This window comes from Phalangium opilio, unplaced genomic scaffold (assembly GCF_054372755.1).
Source record: "Phalangium opilio isolate 3A_F unplaced genomic scaffold, DU_Popi_V2 ptg000105l_1, whole genome shotgun sequence".
Lineage (NCBI taxonomy): Eukaryota > Metazoa > Arthropoda > Arachnida > Opiliones > Phalangiidae > Phalangium > Phalangium opilio.
In genome coordinates, this window is record NW_028324207.1 from 4899916 (window position 1) to 4927646 (window position 27731).

The following is a 27731-nucleotide window of genomic DNA, read 5'->3' on the forward strand; positions in this document are numbered from 1 at the left end:
TTATACATTAAGAGCAGTATGAAGTCTTATCTAAGAGAGCTACCGCTCTCATAGAATATTTAGAAAGTTTCGTAAAAACCTATGAACAGTCAATATAATTCTGTGTGACTTATAGAATCCAAAGGGAAAATTTGAAAATGATACCATTCTTAATTTTACGATGAAACACGTTACTAATTATGTTTTTCAAATATTGAAGTTACGCATTGCTGTTCTGTGCTTGCGCAATTGATCCAAAAATTGGAATTGTGACGTACAAATTCGTAGTGTTAAAGGGTCTGTAAAGTTGTGTCTGACAGTTGATTTTGTTAACTGTTTTTTATAGAGTCGTTATTCACGTCACAACCCCCCGAGGGTAGCAAAAAGAGAGTCCTTTCTTCTTCCCGGGAAAATAGTGATAAGGCATTTTTCTCTTTTTGTGTTATTCAGCCTTATCCGTCAGGTGATAAAATTGGACCAATAACAGCGGCTTTGCTGTTGGTAAAGTGGACGGTTCTAGGAAACACAGCAGGGGTCTCGGACTCTCAGGTGTGAGGGCTGGGGAAACGCCGGAACGTTGTGGCTCACAACCAATCACAAGTGAGATGTACCGGATGTGAGGAATGGCTTTACGACCAAGAAATATTTACTCTTTGACCCGTGGGGGGATTAAAATTAACGGTCGGCCGAGTGCTTTACAGTCCCTTTAAGGCTCGTAGAGCAGCAGTCTTTATTAAGTACGGATAGGGTAGAAACCCGAAAAACAGACACAGTAAGGTGATACTTTGCATTTGGGGATCGAAAGCAGTTTAAATGATCTAAGCACACTTTATGGTATAAATACCGAAAGTGAAAATTAAAACGCGATGATTTTGTTAATTTAATAACAGCTTATTTTACATAAACCTCAGAATACGTCAATTGTAACTGAACATGGGGGCAGCACCAGCATGAAAAACATGAACCCCACCCTGAACAGGATGGTGGGGTTGATCAGGATATTTGTTATTGATCCCTGGTTTCTTTTTTACGGAATGAAAAAAGTAAAAAATAATCTCTTTTCATTGATAGAAAAGCGAATTGTTACGTTAAATAAACTAGAAGAAAGTCACGTTTTTGCCATAGTGTGCTACTTCGAAACGCTATGAAATATCGCACGGTAATCATGCATGGAGTTTTCTAAATTTAAAATTCTTCAAGTTAAGATACAACCAAGTTGTGTAAATGCAATTTGTAGTCTTAACCCCGTGGAAATTTAAATATTCCGCAATGCATTTTGAAAACTTTTCTTGGTCTATGAAGAGATATTTTGATATAAATCTACCTACTCGCGTTATAAAATTTTAAAACCGCGGGGAAAAACTATGGATTTCTTGAGAGAAAAGCGGGCATGGGAAAATGCCTATCACAGATTCCAATTATCGGTTTTTATTCTTATACTTTTTCCCCGGATTTCCTCTTGTTAAAAATGCATATATAATGCCCATTATAATACGGGAACGTATCTTAAAACGCTTTAAAAAGGAGAAATGGTGGAGTTTCCAGAAAGAAAAAGTAGGAGATGGGAAAGAGAGACCTTATTTCCAATATTCTTCATTCGAGAGCGACCAAGCGTCGGCTTATAATATCCGCCCCGCCGCCAGGAGGCGCAGCAAGCCCGCTTTTTCCATTCCGAAATTCGATTGAAAGTTTTTGGGAAGTAGACAGGGGGAAGCAACCGCTATATTCGGAACTACTTTATATTCAAAAAACTTTTTCCTTCTCTCTCTCTTTCTCTCCCGCAAGATTGGGTGCCTATGAGAATTCGGAAAAAGAAAAAACGGATTCTTATATATATTTTTTTATTTTTTTTTAGGAAAAAGAAAGAGCTGATCGAAGTCAATGTGGAGAAATAGGCTATCGAAAGACAAATGGTTTCCTCAAAGCCCCGCAAGCCACGGCCTAATTAACCCTCCTTGAAATATTGAAATCACCCTTCTTCGTTTCGTTTTGCATTAATTTAAATGCGGAATAAATATTTTCCTTAATTTTTGTAATATCGTCTTCCGTTTCGAGGGGAAAATTGTTTTCGTTAGTGGAGCGCTGGTATCAAAGTATTTTTGGAGGAAAATAAATTTGAAAGGCATATTACGTCCAGTCTTTAAAAAGATAAATCGCTAAAGTTAAGATAAATATTATCATAGCCAGAAACGGTCCGGACGGTTTCTTTTGGTTACAAAGGTCAATAACTGAAATACGGCCCATTTCTTTGAGGTATCAGGAGAGGATAGTGTTTCCACGCCAAACTACTTGCGATTATAGCTTTGAATAATGCTTGAATAATTCATAAATTTTAACTTTTGTACTTGTTTGTCAACTAAGAGCCATAACTGCATTTTTAGCGAAATAAGTGAGGGGTCGGTCATTCACGAAATCTCGTACGCTATCCGCGCAATCCAACTTAAGAAATCAGAAATCCGGAAAGAAATCAAACTTATTTTTGCCGATTTCGAAATCCCATAAAAATCAAAAATCCGTAAAGAAATCACAAAATTAATAAAGAAATCACAAATTAATAAAGAAATCGCAAAATTAATAAAGAAATCGCAAAATTAATAAATAAATCGCAAAATTAATAAAGAAATCGCAAAATTAATAAAGAAATCGCAAAATTAATAAAGAAATCGCAAAATTAATAAAGAAATCGCATAATTAATAAAGAAATCACAATATTGATAAAGAAATCACAATATTGATAAAGAAATCACAATATTGATAAAGAAATCACAATATTGATAAAGAAATCAAAAAATTAGTAAGGAAATCATAAAATCAGAAACAAAATAAGTAAAGAAATCCGACGAAATCAGGAAAGAAATCTCAAAATTTGTGGTAATCACGAGAAAAACCTAATAATCCAACGAAATGAAGTTAAATATCTCAAAATCCGTCGAAATCACGGGGGAAAATCTCAAATTCCGACGAAATCACGGGAAAAATATCAAAATCCGTTGGATTTTATCGATTTTTCAAATCCGATGAAATCAAATGAAATCCGACAAAATCAAACGAAATCTGACAAAATCACACGAAATCCGAAGAAATCAAGTTTAATTTCGAAATCTCGGACATTTTTTCAAAAACGTCCGACCCGTCGGAAATAAGTTTGTAGGTAGTCATCCTTTAGATTCGGAGAGGTATTATTTTGCTTACCCAACTTGTTAGTTTAATTTTACGTAACCTCTTTTTTAAGACGACGAAATGAAAATAAAAGCGACGGGCCGTAGAGAACATAAAAAAAACCATTTCTACCTCATAGTTGTTACAAAAATTAGCATAAGAATGCTATTATTTTAGATGCCATTAAAGCTGAAGTATTTTTTTTATTTTTCATTCTTCCGTTCTTATCTTCTATTATTAAAAATAAGATATAAAAAAAATTTAACAAGCGTCTATGGCAAGACCATTTCGGAAAAAAGTGTGTTTAAAATATGTCAAAAGAAGTTTGGATATGTAAAGCCTTTTTGTAATACCGGTCAATATTAAAACTAGGTACATCTTTGGGGAACCATAAACTATAGCTGGCCCTCAAGTAATGGTAGCCTAACCTGTGGTTGCTTGGTTTTGCAATAAGAGGTCGATCGAATGCGGATGCACTTATAGAAGCTAAATTACATTAAGGAACTCTACAGTCATTTATGAGAAAATGGTAATAGACTGAAGAAACCAAAATGAACCTCTCTGAGTCGAGACGAAGCCATCTACCCGATTAAGAGATTTTTATTAAATAATTAAATAAATATAATTTATATTTATTACTTTATTCTTCAGTAATTTATCTTTATTCTTGTTAAGTCGTGAAGTACGAATACGTTTTCTCCGATTTGCCAACTGCAAACGCGATGACACACCCAGACACGTCCAGTGTAATACCTCTTCGTGACGTCATCGTCACACGGTGAGGCAAATCGTCGCTATTTCATATTAATATACAGGATATTGCAAAAAGGGTGGTAGGACCGATGTAGAGTAGGCAATAGTGAATCGAAAATTTTTCATGACATTTTGCCGTCATTGGCTCCGTTTAGAAGCTATGATTAGAAGGTTTTAAGGAACATGGCATTATTTTTCAGTTTATTAGTCTAATTTAGGTCATCCGTAAAACACTCAAATCATAACTTGTAAATGTTATCCCAGACGGCAAAAAATCATTCGCATAACCAACTATACTAAAAGACGGCTTATGCCTGGCCATTTATACATCTGTCTTTTCATAGATGTTTATATGAAGTGGGTTTCAAAACTTGTCGGGCAAACCAGTTCTGAACCGTTTATCATGCAAGTATGAACGTAGCTTCGTAAATGTGAACATGGTTTTATCATTATGTATACATGCGTTTTTGAATATTTGTATACGGTACCGTTTTGTCTGGATAAACCAGGCTAACAAATATATAACTAATGTAAAAGCAATTGATGTTGAGAACCTAGTATATTTCCATTAGAAGGGAATCTTTCGATTAACTAACAATGGAAGGAGAGACTCGTAAAAGTCCTAATAGGCCAGTGATTGCCTCCCATTGCGTATCATCAAGAACTGTTTTAAGGAACACTACAAAATATTACCGGTGCGCTTTATAAGAGTATAAATACGAGCGAAAAAAATAAACGGAAAAACCATTTCTAGCACCTGCTTTCTAGTGGTTATGTTCTTGAAGCAATTTATCTATTTGCTTCTCTCACTCTCTCTCTCCCTCGCATCCATCCATTTTATCTTTTTCCATTCCACCATACAAAATATACAGAGCGAAAAAATAACATAGGAAGAAGAAAGGTAAGTGCGTGACTCGACATCATCAGGCAAAGAGCAAAGCGAAGCCTGGAAAATGGCGTCTAACAAAAGGCTTTATTTTCTTTCCCTCAGTCTCCACAGTATTGCACTATAAAGTGTGTCACGTGTCCAACCCCTATACCTTTTATATTATTTCTGATATTATGGAAATACGAAGATAGTACGGCCAACGGAATCCTGTTTTTATGCCTATACTCTAGATTATAGGCTTATACCACATGATGCTAGTATAGGGAATATTTTTTATATATATTTTTCAGTTTTGTCGGAAGGATTGTTCGGAGAAAATTATAGTTTGATGTTCTGGCTGGTTTCGCATTCAAGTCTGTAAATAGTAGTATTTAATATATTTGATTATCTTTGATTTATTCAGTTTAGTAGAGAAATAACTAGCAACTACCATTCAAGTTAAGATGTAAATAAGTGTAAAATGGCACTTGTGCATAACTTAAGAGCAAAAAATCTAAAAAGCACTTTAACTACACACGCCTTTTAACACGTTGATGTTAAGTTTTTACTGTGTAATTAAAGTGGTGTTTAGATTTTTACTCTAAGTTAAGATGTGTTAGTTGAAGCTAGTAATATCAACTTTTAGGGTTTTCTGACCGTCATTTCATTTACAATGTTTATCAACCAGTATTTTGAGTCAGAAATATAATCAGTATGATAAATATCAGATCTTTGACACAGCGGTTAAAGCTATTAACAAGATTGGATTGTTTATTGTCATGAGTAGTTTAATATATATCACCTCATTGGATATGAGTTCATACAATTAATGTTAACAAAAAAATTAGGGAACAATCTTGATTTTAGCAATATTTATTTGGCACTACGAAACTAAAGCAACCTTTTCATTTTAACATGTGTGTTTTACACATCGAAGCAAGCGATGAGTTTATTTGACGCCATACTAATACTGTTATTATCAAGCGTTGTATTCTTGTTCTGTTTTTTTATTACTTATTTTATTGTATGTATTGTTTTAACATCAATAGACAATACCAGACAATAAGTATTCGTGAAATTAGATCAGTCATTTTTATATACAGGGTGTTTGTGAAAAGTCCATCAATAATGAAAGGGCGTATTTATTGGGCCATTTTGAGTCGAAAATGTTCTATGACATTTTGCCGTCCGAGCCATGGTTTTCGAGTTATGATTTGAATATTTTAGGGATGACCCCTTCATTAAATTAGCGCTGTCTTTCAATTTCTTAATTAAATTTAAGGGGTCATCCGTAAATTACTCCAATCATAACTTGAAAACAGTGGCCCGAACGGAAAAATGTCATAGAACATTTTCGACTCAAAATGGCCCAATAAATACGCCCTTTCATTATTGATGGACCTTTCACAAACACCCTGTATAGCTTTAAATGCAGTGTAAATAGGTATGGCATAAACTATATCAATTTTTTTCCCTATATTTTGGCATAAATTAGTTTTCTGATATATATTCCTTTCCATGTTTTCTCATGAAAATACTAAGATATTTTAATTTCTACACTTCTCGTAGGCTATAGTATGCCCATATTATCCTGCTATTTTTACCTCTCCGAGTGGCGATGACGTCACGGAGAGGTTTTTTACTGGACGTGTCTGTGTATGTGGTTCTGTCACCGCGTTCGCAGTTGGCAAATCGGAGCAAAGGTGTTCGCAGAAAGCAATTGGCTTCTACTCCCATCGATATTATTAAGAAGTACTCGGCGAACGGCGAGGGTAGCGAGAAACGTCTAGCCATCCAACGGCAGGGTTTCGACCAAAGGTTCACGCAAATGCGGGTTTTCTCATCATTTATTGTGAATCGATCGCCTTACAACCCTAAATTTCCAAAAACTGTAGAAGAAGCATACGCTTGAATTCAAACGACAAAAATAGCTATGTTTAAAATTATTTTAGGAATGGAGTTTCTTAAAACGATTTTTCTAGAATTAAGGTAAATTAATGATGAGTAAAATAATTATAAAATAATTAATACCAGTTATATATATTTAACTTCTTAATTGCGTCTCGTCTCGGAGAGGTTCATTTTGGTTTCCCAACTTGTTTCGTTTTTGTGATTGGATCTCAATCCTAACCGCCTTTATTAAAAACCGCCTTCCTTTATACAGGAAGAGAAATAATAAAGATTTTACTAACAATTTATGAAAATAAGACAAGATGATCGATCACTCTTACGAAATAACATTTTCAGAATTAAATTATTTTATAAACATATCCTTAATATAATGTTTGTCTTGCTTTTCCCACAAAGATTGTAAAGAAGGTATTTTGGAATTAAAATAGAATGCTTACAAAATTTCGCTCAATTTTAAGATTATCATAAAAGGGTCACTGGGCCATTAACATAACGAACTGTGCCCTCACTTAAATCAATTTGTTACTTTACTTCAGTGTTATATAAATCAAAAATGTCTTGATTAGAACCAAGAATTAAAAAAGTATCGATAAGACTGAGGTTTTCACTTCACTGAAGGATCTGATATTATGTTTTCTTTTTAATTGAAACTTAAAGGCATGCTTAAGAAAAAACAACGTTCCATTACCATTTTCCGTTGAAATAACTTATTTTACTGGTAATCAATTTCAACAGTTTACTTATCTCGGCTTTTCGAACACAATTCCATTCCCGGAAAACATTTTATCATTACATTAATCACTTTTGAGAGAGTACGTGTTCGACATTTCGTTTTAAAAGGTTCCTAAAGGCGTTACATCCCCATTCGTCCCCGCACGGTTCTCAGTGGAACATATTAATCATTCTACAACCAATGGTTGCAAATTCAATAGGGACAGTAAGATTTTTACTAGTGGTTATGCAAAATGATGTAATATCAAGTGTACTCTAGTCAACCGTCGTACTGTTTTTTCTCATAGTTCAGGGCATGATCAGTGCTACTCCCCAATTTCTCTCTCTAGTTTCTAAGAATGGTAAGAGACTATTTAATATGGCACATACATTTGTAAATTCTAAGTAGCACAAAAGGAAAAAGAATCTAATTTTTTATATTTTGGTTTGAAATAAATAAACTCATGATAGAACTGAAAGTCAAGGGAATGACCCCGGTAATGAGCAGCAAAGTGAGAAGAAAGTTTGCTTCAAGTTAGCAGAGGGAGATGGTAGTGAAAATAGTAATCAGGAATTTCGTTCGTTCAAATCTTAATTTATCATGAAAAACAGAGGAGGCGGCACTACCTTGAAAGATTATTTGGCGTGAAATAGCAGATAACAGCGAAAAAATTATGATCTCCTCTCTTGGACCATAGCCCACTCGATCCATGCTCACGGACGAAATCTGCTCGCGCTATGCAGCTTGTGTCGTTCAGCGCCCGTGAACGAGTAGGCTACACCTGGCACCGAAGTCCTACCAGCATCCTCAACGTTTAGATAGGTACTTATTGTATAAAATAGAAAATAATGTTCCCTCTGTCTTAAAAATAGAAGGTAGTTCTCATAGAAATACAATGGGGCTGCGTAGCAGCACTTAACAATAGCCTTCTGTTGAGGCGTCACAAGGTACAGACTGTTAAAAAAGTCTTTGCGCGTTGCAGTTTTTGCACATATTTTACTATATTTCAAAAACTATTCAAGCTAGCGCTCTGGAATAAAGTGCGTTATAAAAGTTTTGCATTTCTCTTTCATATTTTACCCGTTCCACAGTTGTCCTTTGCATACTTATACCGGAAACCGGAAATGTCAAAATTATCAACTTTGAAAATATTGGATTCTCGAGGATATAAATGCGATTTTCGGATTCCTTGGGGTCGATTCATATTTGAAAAGTTTTCACCAAATTCAATTCGGATGAATAGGTCACGAGTAATCAGCCTTTATTCAAAATCTGGCAACTTCGATTTAAATGGCGATAATTCATAATCGAGTATCGAATCTTTGTCGTAATAATGCTTGTTAGATGTTATGGCACTTTATGCATATATATATGATTGGTCTTGTGGCGCGATACTTTGAAACAATTCAGACGCTCGTTAAAGGGATGGTGAAGTGGAAAATTAAGTAATTTTTTATTGATTCTTCTATAAGACCAATCTGCATAGTGAATTATCCAGGAAATAACACCGAACGATTTTTATACGTCAATTAGTTTGAAATTTCATGGATAATTTTAAATAAGGATCTCCGACCAATCGCGTAGAGCCCTGTCCTTTTATAAACAATTTTCTCGTGGCACGCGAGATTTGAAACAATTTGCGTAATGTGACAATTGTGGCGCGAGACATGGAGCGTGCCACGAGAATTTTGTTAACAAAAAGGCACGGCGTTACGCGATTGGTCGGAGGTCCTTATTTAAAATTATTCTTAAAATCTTAGCCTAATTTGAATATTAAAATCAATGGGAGGTATTTGCTAAATTTTTCATTATGCAGACTGGTCTTATAAGAACCGATAAAAAATCACTTTAATTTCCACTTCCCCCTCCCTTTAAGAGAAAACTCGCGTCTTTTGAAGAGGAGAAGCGGTTTGAAAATATTGTTATTCGGGCCATGATATCATAATATTTAGAACTCATATTAATTACGTCTAGGTCTTCAGCCCGACTCATTGCAGCCTAGTGAAAATCTCATTTATGATGGCATATGCGCTTCACGAGATCCCTACAAATAGACATATTCAACTATTCCATTAAGAAACAACTTCAGAGGAGATGGCTTCTATGCTAGGAAGGTTCGCTACGCGATTGAGCTTCGCTAAACGGAGCCTGGGGTTGCCTATAGCCTCCCGCGTATAGAGCAAATGTCAGGCCATGGAAAGATTTTATTTTAGAGGTAGGAATAGGGAACAGAGTAATCTAGGCGCGTGTCCAAGTCCCGGACCCCCTTCGTCGGGACGGTGGGATATGAAAGAAGAGGCGGGTCATAGCGACAGAGTTAAAAAGGAATTACGTATTTTCCGCCGTCCCAGTCAGTAACGTCATAAAAACCTAGTTTAAGTGAGCCAATCTGAAATTTTAAACTTTTAATTACGTGTTGGAGGGAGGGGCTCTATACTGGGCTATGAGTCGGACTGAATTAAACACTAACCGTTCTCTATTCCTACTTCTAAAATTAAATATATCTCTGGTGAGGCTTAATAATAAAGCCGACCGCAACCAAAGCATGGGCAAAGGCGTATTTCAAAACTGACGTTCAAAGCTACCGATGGAAAAGCCTAAAAATTAAATGAAAAAAAAATGAAAGCCGGTAACAATGATCACAACTGAAAATAACAGCTAACAGCTAAAACGAGCCCGAACGGTAAAAACTTGAAGTTAGTCTCTGCGCTGCTGGTCTACTACTCCTTTCGTTTAGTTTCTATGGCAAAAATACTATTATTGGGCATCGAGGGGTAGTGAAAAAAAATCATCAATGCAGTTACTTGCTCGATCATTTATATAAATATATTACTTCGGGCGTGATAAATGCAGTTAGGGAGTAATGGGGATATTAGGGAATTTTGCGTTTTAAGACTTTTATTATGAGGGAAAGAAAACATGCCTTTTTTGAAGAATTTTTCGAAAACTTTTATTTTCTTTATTAATAATTAGTTAAAAGCTGACAAATATTAATAAAATTTGGAGGAAAATTTTCAAATAACAATACTTCCTACGAGTTTCAAATTACAAGACTTCCTTCGAGTTTTAAATTAAAGATAGTTCGTATGCTTTATTGAACTATTCTTTTACAAACAAGACTGTCACTTTCAGTTTCAATTGTTGCTTAATATTTTACTTAACCTCCCCTAGCCCTTAAACACTATTTTTATTTAATGAGAGACATAAACGCTAAATAGGTTCAAGTCGGGAGAAAGAACGGCCCCGTGAAAAGCGTCACTTTCTTCGTTCGCCCGAAATCTTGCAACGAGTCGGGACGCATGGGCTGGCCAATTGTCCTTCAGAGCCTGAAACCATACACTAAAACTATTTTTTATGTTAGATAAGAATATTTTTTAGCTGATTAATTATATTAATACCGGTCACGATTAGGGCTGGTTAATCTTACGCAGAAAAGAATACCAGCGAACCGGGCGGATCTGTTGAATATTACAATTCTTTACCTCCTAATTTCATTAGACTTTATGTCTGTCTTTAAGAATAAGACTAAGAATGTGTTTAAAGGGAGGGTGAAGTGAAAAAATGTGTTTTTATCGATTCTTCTACTAATTATGAGACTATTCTGCATAGTGAAACATCCAGGAAATATCTCAGAATGATATTAAAATTCAAATTCGGTTTAGGTTTTATGGATAATTTAAAATAATAACCTCCGACCGATCGCGTAACGCCCTGCCTTCCTATTGACAAAGTTCTCGTGGCACGCTCCATGCCCAATGGAATTTATCGCGAGATTTAATAAAAGTTTCTCACGATGTGACTATCGTGGTGCACGATATAGAGCGGGCAACGGAAATTTTGTAAATAGGAAGTCAGGGCGTTAAGCGATTGGTCAGCCTTGCTTATTTCAAATTATCTATAAAATCTGAGCCTAATTTGAATTTTAAAATCATTTGGAGACTTTATTTCCTGGAGGTTTCACTATGCAAAATGAACTTATAATTAGAAGAAGAATCGATTAAAAATCACTTTGTTTTCCTCTTCATCCTCCGTTTAAAGGCTAGGGGAGGTCCAATAAAAAATCAAGCAACATTTAAAACTGAAAGTGACTGCCTTGTTTGTAAAAGAATAGTTCAATAAAGCACACGAACATTCTTCAATTTGAAACTCGCAGGAAATCTTGTTATTTGAAAATTTTCGTCCAAATAATTTTATAGATATTTTTAAACTTATAAAGATATTAAAAGTTATTCGAAATATCTTGGTTTCTTTCCTTCACAATAAAAGTCTTAAAACACAAAATGGCCTAATATCCCTATACCTCCCAAAGCTAGTCTTGCCATAGAAACTAAACGAAAGGAGTAGCAGACCAGCAGCGCAGAGACCAACTTCAAGTTTTTACCGTTCGGGCTCGTTTTAGCTGTTAGCTGTTATTTTCAGATGTGATCATTGTTACCGGCTTTCATTTTTTTTTTCATTTAATTTTTAGGCTTTTCCATCGGTAGCTTTGAACGTCAGTTTTGAAATACGCCTTTGCCCATGCTTTGGTTGCGGTCGGCTTTATTATTAAGCCTCACCAGAGATATATTTAATTTTAGAAGTAGAAATAGAGAACGGTTAGTGTTTAATTCAGTCCGACTCATAGCCCAGTATAGAGCCCCTCCCTCCAACACGTAATTAAAAGTTTAACATTTCAGATTGGCTCACTAAAACTAGGTTTTTATGACGTTACTGACTGGGACGGCGAAAAATACGTAATTCCTTTTTAACTCTGTCGCTATGACCCGCCTCTTCTTTCATATCCCACCGTCCCGACGAAGGGGGTCCGGGACTTTGACACGCGCCTAGATTACTCTGTTCCCTATTCCTACCTCTAAAATAAAATCTTTCAATGGCCTGACATTTGCTCTATACGCGGGAGGCTATAGGCAACCCCAGGCTCCGTTTAGCGAAGCTCAATCGCGTAGCGAACCTTCCTAGCATAGAAGCCATCTCCTCTGAAGTTGTTTCTTAATGGAATAGTTGAATATGTCTATTTGTAGGGATCTCGTGAAGCGCATATGCCATCATAAATGAGATTTTCACTAGGCTGCAATGAGTCGGGCTGAAGACCTAGACGTAATTAATATGAGTTCTAAATATTATGATATCATGGCCCGAATAACAATATTTTCAAACCGCTTCTCCTCTTCAAAAGACGCGAGTTTTCTCTTAAAGGGAGGGGGAAGTGGAAATTAAAGTGATTTTTTATCGGTTCTTATAAGACCAGTCTGCATAATGAAAAATTTAGCAAATACCTCCCATTGATTTTAATATTCAAATTAGGCTAAGATTTTAAGAATAATTTTAAATAAGGACCTCCGACCAATCGCGTAACGCCGTGCCTTTTTGTTAACAAAATTCTCGTGGCACGCTCCATGTCTCGCGCCACAATTGTCACATTACGCAAATTGTTTCAAATCTCGCGTGCCACGAGAAAATTGTTTATAAAAGGACAGGGCTCTACGCGATTGGTCGGAGATCCTTATTTAAAATTATCCATGAAATTTCAAACTAATTGACGTATAAAAATCGTTCGGTGTTATTTCCTTTATAATTCACTATGCAGATTGGTCTTATAGAAGAATCAATAAAAAATTACTTAATTTTCCACTTCACCATCCCTTTAACGAGCGTCTGAATTGTTTCAAAGTATCGCGCCACAAGACCAATCATATATATATGCATAAAGTGCCATAACATCTAACAAGCATTATTACGACAAAGATTCGATACTCGATTATGAATTATCGCCATTTAAATCGAAGTTGCCAGATTTTGAATAAAGGCTGATTACTCGTGACCTATTCATCCGAATTGAATTTGGTGAAAACTTTTCAAATATGAATCGACCCCAAGGAATCCGAAAATCGCATTTATATCCTCGAGAATCCAATATTTTCAAAGTTGATAATTTTGACATTTCCGGTTTCCGGTATAAGTATGCAAAGGACAACTGTGGAACGGGTAAAATATGAAAGAGAAATGCAAAACTTTTATAACGCACTTTATTCCATAGCGCTAGCTTGAATAGTTTTTGAAATATAGTAAAATATGTGCAAAAACTGCAACGCGCAAAGACTTTTTTAACAGTCTGTACACTGGGAGAGTTTCAGTGCCGCAGGTCGCACATGATGATATTTGTTTGTTCAGGACCTGTTTGTCTCGAAAGGGTTATATGGTGCTTGAAACTTTTAAAAGGTTGTTGCCATGATGAAACAGACCGCTATTACAGTTTTTTATTGTTTTATAGCATATTTGACATGTTATCTCTCCAAAGTAATTAATGTAATGATAAACTGTTTTCGGGGAATGGAATTGTGGTCAAAAAGCCGAGATAAGTAATGGAACGTTGTTTTTTCTTTAGCATGCCTTTAATACCTAAGAGAAGTGACGAGGGAAAGCTAAAGAGGAAAGACGAGGGGAAACCTAAGAGGAGAGAAGAGGGGAAAGGTAAAGAGGAGAGACGAGGGGAAACCTAAGAGGAGAGAAGAGGGGAAAGGTAAAGAGGAGAGACGAGGGAAACATAAAGAGGAGAGACGAGGAAACCGAAGAGGAGAGAAGAGGGGAAAGCTAAAGAGGAGCGACGAGGGGAAACCTAAGAGGAGGGAAGAGGGGAAAACTAAAGAGGAGAGACGAGGGGAAAGCTAAAGAGGAGAGACGAGGGGAAAGCTAAAGAGGAGAGGCGAGGGAAAGCTTAAGAGGAGAAACAGGGGGAAACCTAATCGCTAATCGGAGCAAACGTGTCCGCAATTTCCGGACCGCCTTAACGGACGAGGATTACCTCAGACCGCAAGCGAACACGATGAGCATAGGTTTTGAAAGGCCTACTATCTCCTGCATCTATCTTGAGTGAAGTCATGTAAGTGCGACCTGGCTTAGCAGCTGTGACTGCAGGAAACCTGAACAATAATCGTTTGAGTTCCTGTAATTGTAGTTTCGTTATAGTATGTTCCTTTAAAGAAGGACATATCTTCATGATCTCTGCCCGATTCACTGGTACCATTTGACATCGGTGGTGATGGTAACAGTTTATATGGTTTAGAATTTAACGTAGGGAAATATATTAGCATAGATATTGTCCCAAAATAAATCAGGAAGAAATTGGAACTAGTGTACAAATGAAGTCTACATATGGTAAATTCTAATTTTAGGCTTCCGCAATTAAATAAATATTGCTAATTTTGCATAAATATGCAATCTATGGTTTTTGTGTAGATGTTTTAGGGTTATTGTGGTGAAGGTTCATAAAGTTCTAGATATGCCATAGTTACCATGAAACTATCTTCAGCTCATTGACCTACGGTAAAGGAAAGGATAAATTAAAATTAGGGTTAATACTAGAAGAATCAATTCGACTACACACATTAAATATATTTGGTTACTTTTTAGTAAACTTATTTGGTTACATTTAGTACGCATATAATATATTTGGTTGCATTTAGTACATTAATGATATTTTTATACATTTAGTACATTAATGATATTTTTATACATTTAGTACATTAATGATATTTTTATACATTTAGTATACTAATAATATTTTGTTACATTTAATATACTAATACTATATAGATTAATTTATTACAATGTAAATATTAATTTAATACACAAGTATTATTTAGATTTACTTAGCACATTAACAATATTTAGTACAATGACAATCTTTAGAAACACTAAGATACGTTTAAAACACCAAAAAAATCTATCAAGTTCTAGTTAATACAATAACATTATTTAGTTCAATTAATTTCGTCATAGAATCGGGTCCCTTGTCAGCCTTGGGCCACAATGTCAACATTCTTCAAGGTGCACAAAGCCTGGAGGTTATATGATCTCGTGGAAAAAAATTCCCCACCTCCGTTATATTTGATTCACTCTAATGACACTCCGTGGTCACAGATGCTTCATCCTTCCGCATAGCTCAAGCATGAAGACGAAAAAAGCGACTCCAAGCATTGCCGCCCACAACGCGAACTTCATTCCAAGGTCTTTCAAGGTGATTGTGTGTATTTCAATTTCAGTCGTTGAATGTGGAGGCCAGGTTCTTTCAAGGTTGCGTTGATATGGTGTTTCTTGTCCGGTTTCAAAGAAAAGGCGCAATCTACACCATGAGTGAGTCACAATTTGATTATCTCAAAAGTTTATAAAGAATGGTTTTCAAATGAGCTGTTGCCGTATCACTCATAAATACAATGCGTGTTATAATATCTATCCTGTAAATTTGACCTTCCGATATTTTCGGAGTAATATTAAAAATTAAGTACAATTGTTTGACAGGAGTTGTTGAAAGTAATATACGGGCATTGATACAATCGAAGATTTTCCTCGTGGAGCTTAGCATAGCGGATTTGAAAAGCCGAGAGAGTACTCGGACAGCCCCTTTAATACCGAACAAAATACTCAAGAATTTCTTGAATTTACAAACTAAAATAATTAGGTGAGCCTGTTAAACTGAAAACGATACCACGTAAACTTAAACTTAGTATCTCTGGTTTTAGCGTAATCAAATAACATGAAACCAATTTACTTTTGAATTTACTGTGGGGAGAGATTTAACTGTGTTGATCCGCGCTCTACTTTTAACAATAACTAAAACAATATATCAAATTACAAGATGATGTAAGACAGCTAGCCTATCCCATACACTTTAAGGCACCAACCACGGTATAGATATGGTCAGTCCGTTTAAGACCCTGTCTCATCGTAGTCAAAATTATTTCACTTTTTTTACAAACATTCAAGGCACTAGGAGACATAGCAATTAGTTGTGCAACCACAAGATTGTAGCCAATAACCGAAAATCAAATTTTGTCCTTTTTGGCACTTGGCAAATAATTATAACATCAGTACTCAAATCCGTCAAAGAGCAAATCAGAAAATTATATTCTCATTGTGCAGAATTCCATTAGACCGAATCCTGCCAAAGGTTTTTACCTCTCCGTGTGACGTAGTCCAGGAGAGGTTCTGTAACGGCCGTGTCTGTGTGTGTGTCTGTCTGTCTGTGTGTGTGTCTGTGTGTCTGTCTGTCTGTCCGTTGTTACACCCACGTGACCGCGTTCGCAGTTTGCGTATCGGAGCAAACGTGTTCGCCATTTCCGAACTGCTTTTACAGTCACGGAAATGGCTCCTCTACTTGAGTTCTCACACCACCATCTTCTGGTCTTTGTCCATCCCACGCGGACACCAGTCTGTTCTTACTGTCTTCTAATAACCACCATCCACTGGTCTTCCGTCTATTCCACATAGACCCCAATCTGTATCATTGGCTTCTACTCCATTATCATCGTTTGGTTTTAGGATACACGCGGCGATCAGCTAGGGTTACGAGAAACGTCTAGCCTCCCTAAGGTGGGATCGCCACCAAAGGTTTTCGCAATTGCGCTTTTTCCTTACTATTATAATGGAAACGAATCGTATATATACCCCAAATTTGAAAAAAGCGGGCAAGAGGGGTACCCTTCACTTTAAACGTCAATATTAGCAAAGTTTGAGAAGATAATAGGTATAACTTTATTTTAAACGATTTAACTATTATTAATGTTAATTATTGAAGATTAAAATAATTAAAAATAATTATATTTATTTAAATATTAAAGATAAACCTCTCGTGCAAAGAGAGAGATTATCATTGCCTCCTATATCTACCAAGGCCCGTGCATGCGATATATTTCCTTCATTGCCTCCTATATCTATCAAGGCCCGTGCATTGTGATATATTTCATTCATTGCCTCCTATATCTATCAAGGCCCGTGCATTGCGATATATTTTTCAAAACAACAACAAAAATGGGAAACCCCAACTCAGAAACATAATAACGTTTTCATTGGATACTTAAGTTTATATAATCTTCTTGACACGGAGAGGTAATATTTTGGTTTTCCCAACTTGTTATGAATTTAGCCCAACCGCGGGTTTGGTTTTTACAATTCAAACGACGTTATTTGTCGAATTAAGCGACCCCACGGAAAAAGTGAAAATTGGACTTGAATATTTCGGCATGGATTAAGCATTAAATAGGAACGCGTTCATCCAACATAACGTTCTTGTTCAAAGCCTGGTTAGGTTTAGCTGCTAGGTTAGGAGGACGTTTCTTCCTCTTTGAAGCGGTTACACACTTCAGGTACAGTAAAACGACTGGCTTAAAGTTTTTTCATGATGAATATAACATAAAAATATCAATCAATATTAGCAATTGGTTTTATTATGCCATATTTTGCTGATTTATTGCTATTTGGTTCTTACAATCCTTAGTTTTAAAGTAATAATTTAGAAAATGTTTGGATCTAGTGTTTATTTTACGTAGGCCCTAAACTGTTTTAAATTAATTTAATTTTTGCTACCAAAGATAAAATAGTAGTTTTTCAAACTAAATCGAATACGAATCGAATAGCTAATCCCCTATCCAAATCGATTACTCGTTCAAACGAACATTATTGGTTTTTCCAAAAATTTAGCGCGGGTTTTTCGGTGCAATGGGATTTTCCCATTGGACAGAATCGCAAATCGGCCAAGGTGCGGGTGGGATTGGGGCGGTTGATTGGGATTCGGCGTAATGCTACTGTAGCAATGAGAAACATAAGGACAAGGATGATTGTTCAATATTCTTATTATAAACTAACCTTCGGTTGATGAATTTGAAAACTTCAGAATCAGATCTTCTACTTATAGCGAGCATTTTCGGTTTGCACATGTACCTAGTGGAACCAACATAATTCTCAAATCGATTGAATCGGAAACTCTCCGCATATAACTCCATCAAAGTTAATTCGGAAAGCGTAACCCTATTTTCTTTTCGTTTTGTACTATGCCGTTTTAAAAGGCAGAAAATTCTCAATTCCTGATCAGTCTGCAATAATGGGATTTTAATAGAATCAAGTTAAATGTAAAATTAAAGCCTACAAATATTCACCGATTGGCAAACTTCATCCCTTGAAGAACGTAAAATATTAACATCGACGTTTTTTATTTTCAGTAAATCTCGAGCTTTGTTAATATTTTCTCTTTTCTGAGATGAGTAGCTGGCTTTCAAGACTCCGGCGAATAAATTGGCGAAAATCACAATTATCAAGAGAAACGGTCCAACGCTGAAGCGGATCGCCAGTGACGAAGAAATATCAAATCCTACAGATAAAACCATTGAGTTGAAACAGGGATAGATAGACTTTTTTAAGACGGAATGGGTAACAGGGTTATTCGGGTGCGCGTCCTAGTCCACGACCCCCTTACCCGTGACGGGGGGTATGAAAGAAGAGGCGGGTCTTATTTTCATTATGGCGTTGTATGTATATCCGGGTCAAATAAACGTCGTCTGCCAAGTTGGAATGGATTGGGCTCCGATTGTAATTTTTGAAAGAACATTGTTTAAAAATGGAAGTAACACAAGACATAGGGCTTGAAACCAAAACACATTTTGAAATACGATTTATTTCTCTTTGATGAAGTTGTAGTGATGCTTTAAAAGCCTTCATAGATATTACAACACGAACAGGTTTTAACCAAACACTAAGCTCACAAAACTCCTGGCCATTCACTAAGCCTTGGTTAACTTCATCAAATTCGCTTACAAAATTATGAGGATAGTAGACATGATTGGCTTTAGAAAGAATTAGCGAACACTTTTCACCCTTACAGATGTACTCCAAATCCAAAACACCGGCAATAAATTCCCTACCTCTTAATTGCTATTAAAAACAATTCCCGAATAATTTCCGTACCCTTGCTTTTAGACAGCTTCATTTTGAACCCCTGTAAAGATGCTTTTCTGTACAACCATAGCCCACTCGATCACGCGCATCACGACGTAAGCTGCTCGCGCTATATAGCGCGAGCAGCGCAGCGTCCGGGAGCGCGGATCGAGTGGGCTCTGGTACAACGCAAGAGGGGTCGTAGTCATAGCGACAGATGTAAACAGGAATTACGTATTATTGGCCCTCCTTGTCAGCAACGTCACCAATACGTAGTTTTAGTGAGCCAATAAGAAAATTTAATTTTTTGGTTACGTGTTGAAGGAAGGGGCTATGTACTCGTCTATGAGTCGGACTGAAGTAAATATTAACCGTTGGGAATTCCGTCTTAAAAAAGTCTATCTATCCCTGGTTGAAAAAACTACCAGTAGAATGGCCTTTCATCCGCTAGGATATAAGACCCAATTAACTATATCACGCGCTTGTGGCGCCATCCCGGCGCTACCAAGAAAACTCAAAGAAAAGGCGGGAAATTTGGCTGTTTTCAAGAATACATATTGTTATTCATTTCTTATCTAGGCTACGAGATGACGACTTTATCGCGTGATAAACTTGGTAGTTGTTGGTCCGTCCCAATGTTTTCAAAAGTGTCCCACGTACTCCAATAGGCAAAGGCCACTCTAGTCGTAATTTTCTCAACTCAATGGAAAGCAAACAAGTTGGGAAACCAAAGCAATAAACCTCTCCGAGTCCACACAAGGGCTATCTACCCACTTTAGAGGTTTTTCAAAAATGATTGGATAAATATAATTGAAATTAATTATTTTAATCGTCATTAATTTACAGTATTTAAGAAACGTTATTTATAAAATCATTTGAAGCATTGATATTGTTAACGTTTCACTTCTAGCGAACACCTTTTGTAAATTTAAAGTATATAAGTTGCCCAATTCCCAATAATGGATAAGAAATAGCGCAATTGCGCGAACCTTTCGTAGAAGCCCTGTCATTGGGAGGCCTATCAGATCGCCGCGTACATTTAACCCTAACGATGTTAATGGAGTAATGCCAATATTGCTTTTTGTGAACTGCGAACCTAGTCCGTATATTACGAATACGTTTGCCCCGAACTGCGAACCCGCTGACAGACACACACACAGACACTTCCAGTGTAAAACCTCTCCGTGACATCATCGTAAGAGGGAGAGTTTGAAACTCAAAAACATAACGTTTATCATTAGGCGAGTTTCAACATGCTGTTAGTGCTTTCGCCACAAAAAACATCATTATCCTAAAAATAACTCCATAATTATTTCATTAAATGAAAATAAATATGATCAATAGGATTAATTTCATTGACTATGATTAACCTTAACAAACTGCGAGCACGGTAATTTCCTCAAACCCTTTTGGAGGGAACAGTACTCTTCATCAATATTAGTTTGTCTATCTTTAAAATACGAATAATTTCACGTTGACACAAATTTTCGGATAATTATAAGGGTTTACACATGGTCCAATGAACCAATTATGCAAAATTTTGTAATTAATTTCCCATAACAACTTTCAAATAGTTTGCCCAGATTATGCCCCCAAATTTCAAACCCTAGAAACGCTCCTGATCCGATCAGTTAAAGGTCTTGTCGTAACCGGGTCATATCTACTAAAAATATCATTGAAGTGAAACGAGAGGATAGTGTTTACTCGGCAATCCAGAAGTGAATGTAGCTTTGAACATGGAGGGTTTACAGCTGAGGCGTAGACAATTGGACCTTTACATAAAAGCAATATCTCTCCAAAATTTATACTCTTCATTTCCTGCTCATTCCCCATTGATTGATTCCATGTGTACAAGACCTATCCTTATTAGATGTAAAATGTCGTCTGCTTTAATATATATTCACTAAGCTTTGAATAATGCTTTAATAATTCATAAATTTTAACTTCTGCAATTACTCATAAAAAAAGAGAAATAATTCCGTATCTAGGTAAATAAGTTTGTTAGTAGTCCTCTTTACTCGAAGAGGTAATATTTTTGTTTATCAATTTGTTTTAATTCTTAAACACCGCTTGCTTCAAAAATTCTTAAAATTACACATGATTATATTCACAGGAAAATGTCCTTACCTTTTCCCAAAATGGCTCCAAAATATAGTATGAGTTTTTCAAAGATGAAAAGCATCCACGATTTTTGAACTCCCTTTACCCACATGTGAAGCAAGTCAACTGCCACTAAAAGGGCAAGTACGCAGGCCAACCCAATCCATATCTGCAACAGTAAAAACCAGTGTGGAAAACTCTGAAGTTCTGATAAAATTGTTAATTGGTCTTAATTATATCGTAAATACAAGAAACAAATCGTCTCTTTCCATTGTTTTTCAGTCGGACTGAAAGAAAGGCAATTAAATCTCCCAGCAATTATAAAAACACGGCGGTAAATAGAACCTCGACAACCATATTGTTCAAAATGAGAATGTATGCATAGATTATGAAAGTATTTTCTTACTTCCTTCGAAATAATGTTTAAGTCGTCGAAAGCACCGATTGGTGTTGGGTTGAACGTCAGCTTTTTTGGTGAAAATAACCTTTCGCAGGTATGCGTGATTGGAACGGTCGCGTTCCAATTTTCCATTCTCTTTATGTCACCGTAACTCAATGGTATCGGCATCAGAGCAGGTCCCTAAAACAGCAAGTTTGAAAAACAGTCTGCATGAAACGCAAGATGCAAATATTATAGGTTGGTATATAACTACCCATCAAAAGAATTAATTTGTGGGGTCAAAAACTACAAAAATTGACGATTATACAGGGTGTTTGTGAAAGGTCCATCAATAATGAAAGGGCGTATTTATTGGGCCATTTTGAGTCGAAAATGTTCTATGACATTTTTCCGTCCGGGCCACTGTTTTCAAGTTATGATTGGAGTAATTTACGGATGACCCCTTAAATTTAATTTAGAAATTGAAAGACAGCGCTAATTTAATGAAGGGGTCATCCCTAAAATATTCAAATCATAACTCGAAAACCGTGGCTCGGACGGCTAAATGTCATAGAACATTTTCGACTCAAAATGGCCCAATAAATACGCCCTTTCATTATTGATGGACTTTTCACAAACACCCTGTATATTGAGTATTATTTATAATAACTTTTTTTACTAATCGAGCAGCAGTCGCAAAAGGATATGCGAGTCAGTAAAACGGCGAAATATTTTTGCTGGATGGATACTATGTCGCAAATATTTGTGCTATCGGTTTAGTGACGATAATCAAATATTCTGACTGTCACTCGACATATTAGTTTTGAGTCTGTTTGAAGGCCGCTTGATTCTTATTCCATTGCTCAATGACTACTCAATGGCTCGGACATGAAGTATTATCAATAAAAAAGTATTAATATTTTAAATATAATTAGTCTGCATCCTTTCCAAAATATTGGAATTATGTGAGCTGACTTTACCCTCTATGGACCTTTTTATGCACTGAGAAAATTAAAATTAACCAGTATAAATATTTTTTTTTCAATTGAAAGAAGCAAAATAAAAGTAAAAATTTTCACATAAAACCGTTTAAAACGTAACAAACGTATGTTAAGAAACAGCCTAGGTGTGAATTTCTTTATAAAAAAACATCCAAAAAAATTGTTACATTATATTAAGTATTAAGGTTTATCTACCTCTCTTTTAGCATAAAAGTTAGCAATCATGCTGATAAACTACGTATTTTTATGAGGAATAACAAGAGGATTGTGTTTACATGCTAACCTAGTCCTGAATAGAACTTTCAGTAACGCTTCATTAAATAATTTTTTTTTAAGTTTTAAGGCCTACAGTTGCTTACGAATAAATAGCAAAAAATGCATATTCAGGGAAGTAAGTTGGCAAATAATGCTCTTCTAGCTTCGGAGAGGAAATAGTTTCGTTTTCCAACTTGATTGCAATTTATTACGTTTTTGGTAATTACCTTATTTTCGCCTTCGAGATTTTCGCATTCTGGAATTCGTTTTGGACAATCGATGTACCTTTAAATGTAATCACAATTAGGAAACACGTTTTATAAAACTAAAAGCAATCGAAGGAGTAAGCCTTGAACATTTGAATATTATGCGAATTGGAAACTGGTCTGATCAAATTCTTATTTCTACTAAATCAAATGACATTCAAATTGAGTTGGATCAAATGATATTCATTTCAAAATTGCTGTTAGTTCTCGAATCCGATTTCATCGAAACTGATTTGAATCGAACTCAATTTGTTTTAGTTTCGATCAAACTAAAGACATCCCGTGGAAGTAGAATTCAAATTGAATAACATTTAACTGTCGATCTCTTTGACAACTTATGGTAACTGTGACAAATACGGGATCGATTGAAGGCAATGTAAGGGACTTTTAGTCAAACTTCATTTGCTTTTGATCAAAGGTTGTCTGACCGTTACTTTACCTGAAACGGTTGGTGTTTTCAAAAATGTAAAAGAACATTCGTGGGAAGGCGTACTTAGACATTTTCGTAAATGGCTGGAAAAAGAATGTAATTTAAGGAATACAGGAACAAAAATTGAAAAACGGTTTTTTTCTTTTTGAAAATTCTACTTTGGGATCTCATAAAATTGGTACAATTTTTTTTAATAGAATGATTCACTTATGAAGCATACTCTCAAGTTAAATCTGATCGTTCAACGACTATAGATTTTAAATTTTTGGAGAGGGAGGGATATTTTATGACGTAATGATGCAGCAGTTTAATTAGACTGGTGACTGCAACGTAAGCCTTTGCGCGACAAACAGTGCTGTTTAAAAAAAATAATTATCAAGACTCTGAAGGGTTCGCCACAGTAAGCCTGAGGCTTATTCACAAGTAATTTTTTTCTTTTTATCCATTGTACCAATGCATTTTTTCTTAGGTTTATCTCAGTAAGTCTTCGTTTAGTTCCAGCTAGACGTTTTAACAAGTCGATGGTAAGTTTGGTAGTATCTGTTCATTAAGATAATAGTCAGAAAGCAATTGCCGCAAAGAAGCCTGTTATTTCATACCACATGAAATCTTACTTTTTGTTAAAAATAAGTGAATAGGGGGTAGTGGCTAGCCCCTATTCCAACGCTAAGCGAACGAGCCCTATATTAACTATTACCGTAAAATTCAGCAAGTTTTGATGGAAAGGAGAAACCTTGTATCACCGCGAAGGCAAACTCCTGTAACTAATGCTGAGAGAACTTGCAAACTCTGGACAGAAGGGTTTGTTCCCAGGTTTTTTACTTGGTGCCACGGTCTGGGATCTAACCCTCTTCCTGCGAGGCGAATGTAATAGCCGCTACCCCAGCCCACCTATTGGTTACTTCTAGGGTATTGCCGTTTTAGTTTGATAGATGGGGGGCATGATCCGTGGTAGCACTAAATTACAGATTCAAACGTTTATTTAAAGAAGCGGGCTAGATTTGTTCAAATGATGAGGAGTTCTTTTTACTTGTGACCGCGGGGAATGGGGAAATTCCGCCAACACTAGTTTGCTTCCACTTTTTTGGTTTCACTTCACCTAGCTTTAGTAATGCACGCCTACAGAAAGACCATGGGTTCGGGTGTTTTATTGACATCACTCCGATATCGATGTTAAATGTAACCACAAACTTTGGTAGGTCAAAAGTATGCGAGTTTTTGTCCTCCAGGTAGCCTGGCTTCCAGGTGCTAATGGTATGAATCCTCCATGTGTGAAAACTATCTATTACATACGCTAAACCATTGCTTAGACAATTGCTGTTTTGGGAAATAGCGCTGCATTTCGATACCAGGAAGCAGGAACCGCGCCGTTTTGCAGCTTACTACCACGCTGTTTTGAGAACCGCTCAACAACCCGTGAATCAAATCAATTAGGAACACGCTGGTGTTTAATCGGTATGGGGTTTCTTGAAACGAACATTTATGGTGTGAAAATTACTGTATATTGATTAAAAGAATCATGTGCTAGGTTAGTGACGTAGCCAACGACGAGTGTGAGCTATTTTAATTCTCTTTTTTTACGGGAAAAATGTCAGTGATCAGCAAAATGTACCCTCTTTCGGAAAGTCAATTCTTAAAGACCATTTTGTTTACTCGACTGTTTTCATGTAAATCTTGATAAACTAATCGTGTTTCTAGCTATATTTATCTCTTTCAGTAACACCGTGGTGGTTACCTTATTCAATAAGCTTACCAATTTAAACATCCTTGGAACGCTTATATTATAGACAGTTTTTTCCATGTTTAACGACACAGCAAATTTCTACGACGACTTAGGCGTAAATGGATGTAGTCCAACTCTGAAGTCTCTCTGACTTTTTTATGAGGAGGTCTAACTACTTTAGTATCTATGGAAACACTCCATGACATATCACTCCGCCTTTATTGATCCACCTTAGCGTTTATAGCTGTTTTTCTTGTAAACAAGGTCTCATTTACTCGTTCCGCCTCTTTACGTCCATTTGCAATTCAAAATTATGGTTTCGACTCTATTTGCAGTTTATAGTCATCTCTCTAGTATACAGTCGTTTAATAACAAAAGGTGATAATAATGAATGTACACACGTAATTACTATTTTCATAAATTGATAATCTACCATTAAGTTTATATGACTAAAAGGGATTTACAGAGCACTAGTCATTGCCCCTGCTACCTGTACTACATCTCAACCTAATCGGGTATTGAATTATTAGAGAAGGTTTTGCCCACGATAAAAAGAGACACCGTAAACTTAAAATTCCATGCAAGTGAGTCTACTTTTCTTAACCACCAGTTAGAGAAAGACATTCGATATCTTTTGGGCGCTGAAGAGAAAAAAGGACAGAAAACAGTTTAAAAAAACCGAATCATGGACACTTAATGAAGAAGATTACTAACTTATGCTATTATATTGAAACATATAGCAAGCGCAGTGTTAATACAAGCTATGATTGGTAAAATTTCTAATTAGCTATTTTTTAAGGAGGATATATTAATATTTATGTTGCTTACGAGCGACTTTCAACACAGGACGGAAAACAAATCGAAGAATTCATCACAGCGTTGTGTAGATCGAAAAGTGCAACTACACTGTTAAAAACTATGTTCTTTATTGAACAAAGTGGCGTTCATTGGTGTCTATCCGTACGAAAACAGCGTTTTGTTCAATACAGAACACTAAACGAGTCACGAGTGTTCAAAACTGAACGCAAAAGAAGTGTTCAAAACTGAACGCAAAAGAAGTGTTCAAAACTGAACGCAAAAGAAGTGTTCAAAACTGAACGCAAAACAAGTGTTCAAAACTGAACGCAAAACAAGTGCTCAAAACTGAACGCAAAACAAGTGTTCAAAACTGAACGCAAAACAAGTGTTCAAAACTGAACGCAAAACAAGTGGTCAAAACGTGAAACAAGTTTTTAAAAGTGTTCAAAACAGAAAATGCTCTTAGTTATAAGACGCAAAATAAGTTGTTCAATAAAGACCTCGTGTTTGATAAACCAACAACTAACATCTGTTCTATGGCGCGAGGGTACTCGTTCATAAAAGAACTCGTGTTTGACCGAGGATGCACAGGTTTTCTCGTTTTAAAAGAAGTAAATTATTAGATAATTAGACCATGTAAAAAATTTAAATAATAGTCCAAGCAACACTAACGTAAAAAAGGTATTACCCTACTGATAAGAGTTTTCTCACACGTAATCTTCATAAGAGAGAGTAGTTCAGTTTCAGCTCTCGCATGAACGATCACGGCTTTTGAAAATTATAAAAACTGTCATTGTAGACGGCAAAATGTAAAAGATAAGTGTAGAAAATTAGGTATACGGACTAAATACCCCCAAGACAAAAGACCCCCGGTCATAATCCCCCCATTTTTGAAAACTTACAAAATCACCTCTCACCAAATTAGGTTTACGTAAAATTTATTAGCGTAAATATGGTGAAAATTTGCAAATACGCTTTGGAATTGTTGATTTGTGGTGTCAATGACATTCAATATTTACGTTCAGTTCGTCAATATTTTAATTTTATTTCGGTTGGGTTGGGATGGGTTAGTTTAGGTTGGAGTTAGGTTAGTAATTTTTTATAAATAACTTTAAAATGTTACGCCTTTTCCAAAATATTGTTGTTTATCTTCATTGACTTCCCAGAATAATATGCCTTTTCCAAATAATTGTTGTTTATCTTCATTGACTTCCCAGAATAATATGCCTTTCCAATATATTGTTGTTTATCTTCACTGACTTCCCAAAACAATATGCCTTTTCTAAAATATTGTTTGCCTTCATTGACTTCCCAAAATAATTTGCTTTTTCAAAATAAATTTCATTTTACATTTTTTTCCGATATAACATTACAACCTTTTGCATAATTTGTTCCTTACTTTATATACTTAATATAAAAGAGATTTCTCTCCCTATCAATCACAGTTTCGGGGAATTTGTCCTCGACATCCATTTGGGAGGAAATTGTCCGGAGATTTTGTCGCCTACGTGAGGGGATTTTGTCCATTTCTTCTCTGATGGGGGGATTATGACCGGGGTATTATGTCCAGGAGGGATTATGTCCTACATTCAGAAAATTAATTGCCTAAAGTACAGATATTTAAATTATCACTTTTGAAGACAAGATTATAAAACATCAATTATTTGAAAATCTGATGTGTTGCGGCTTGG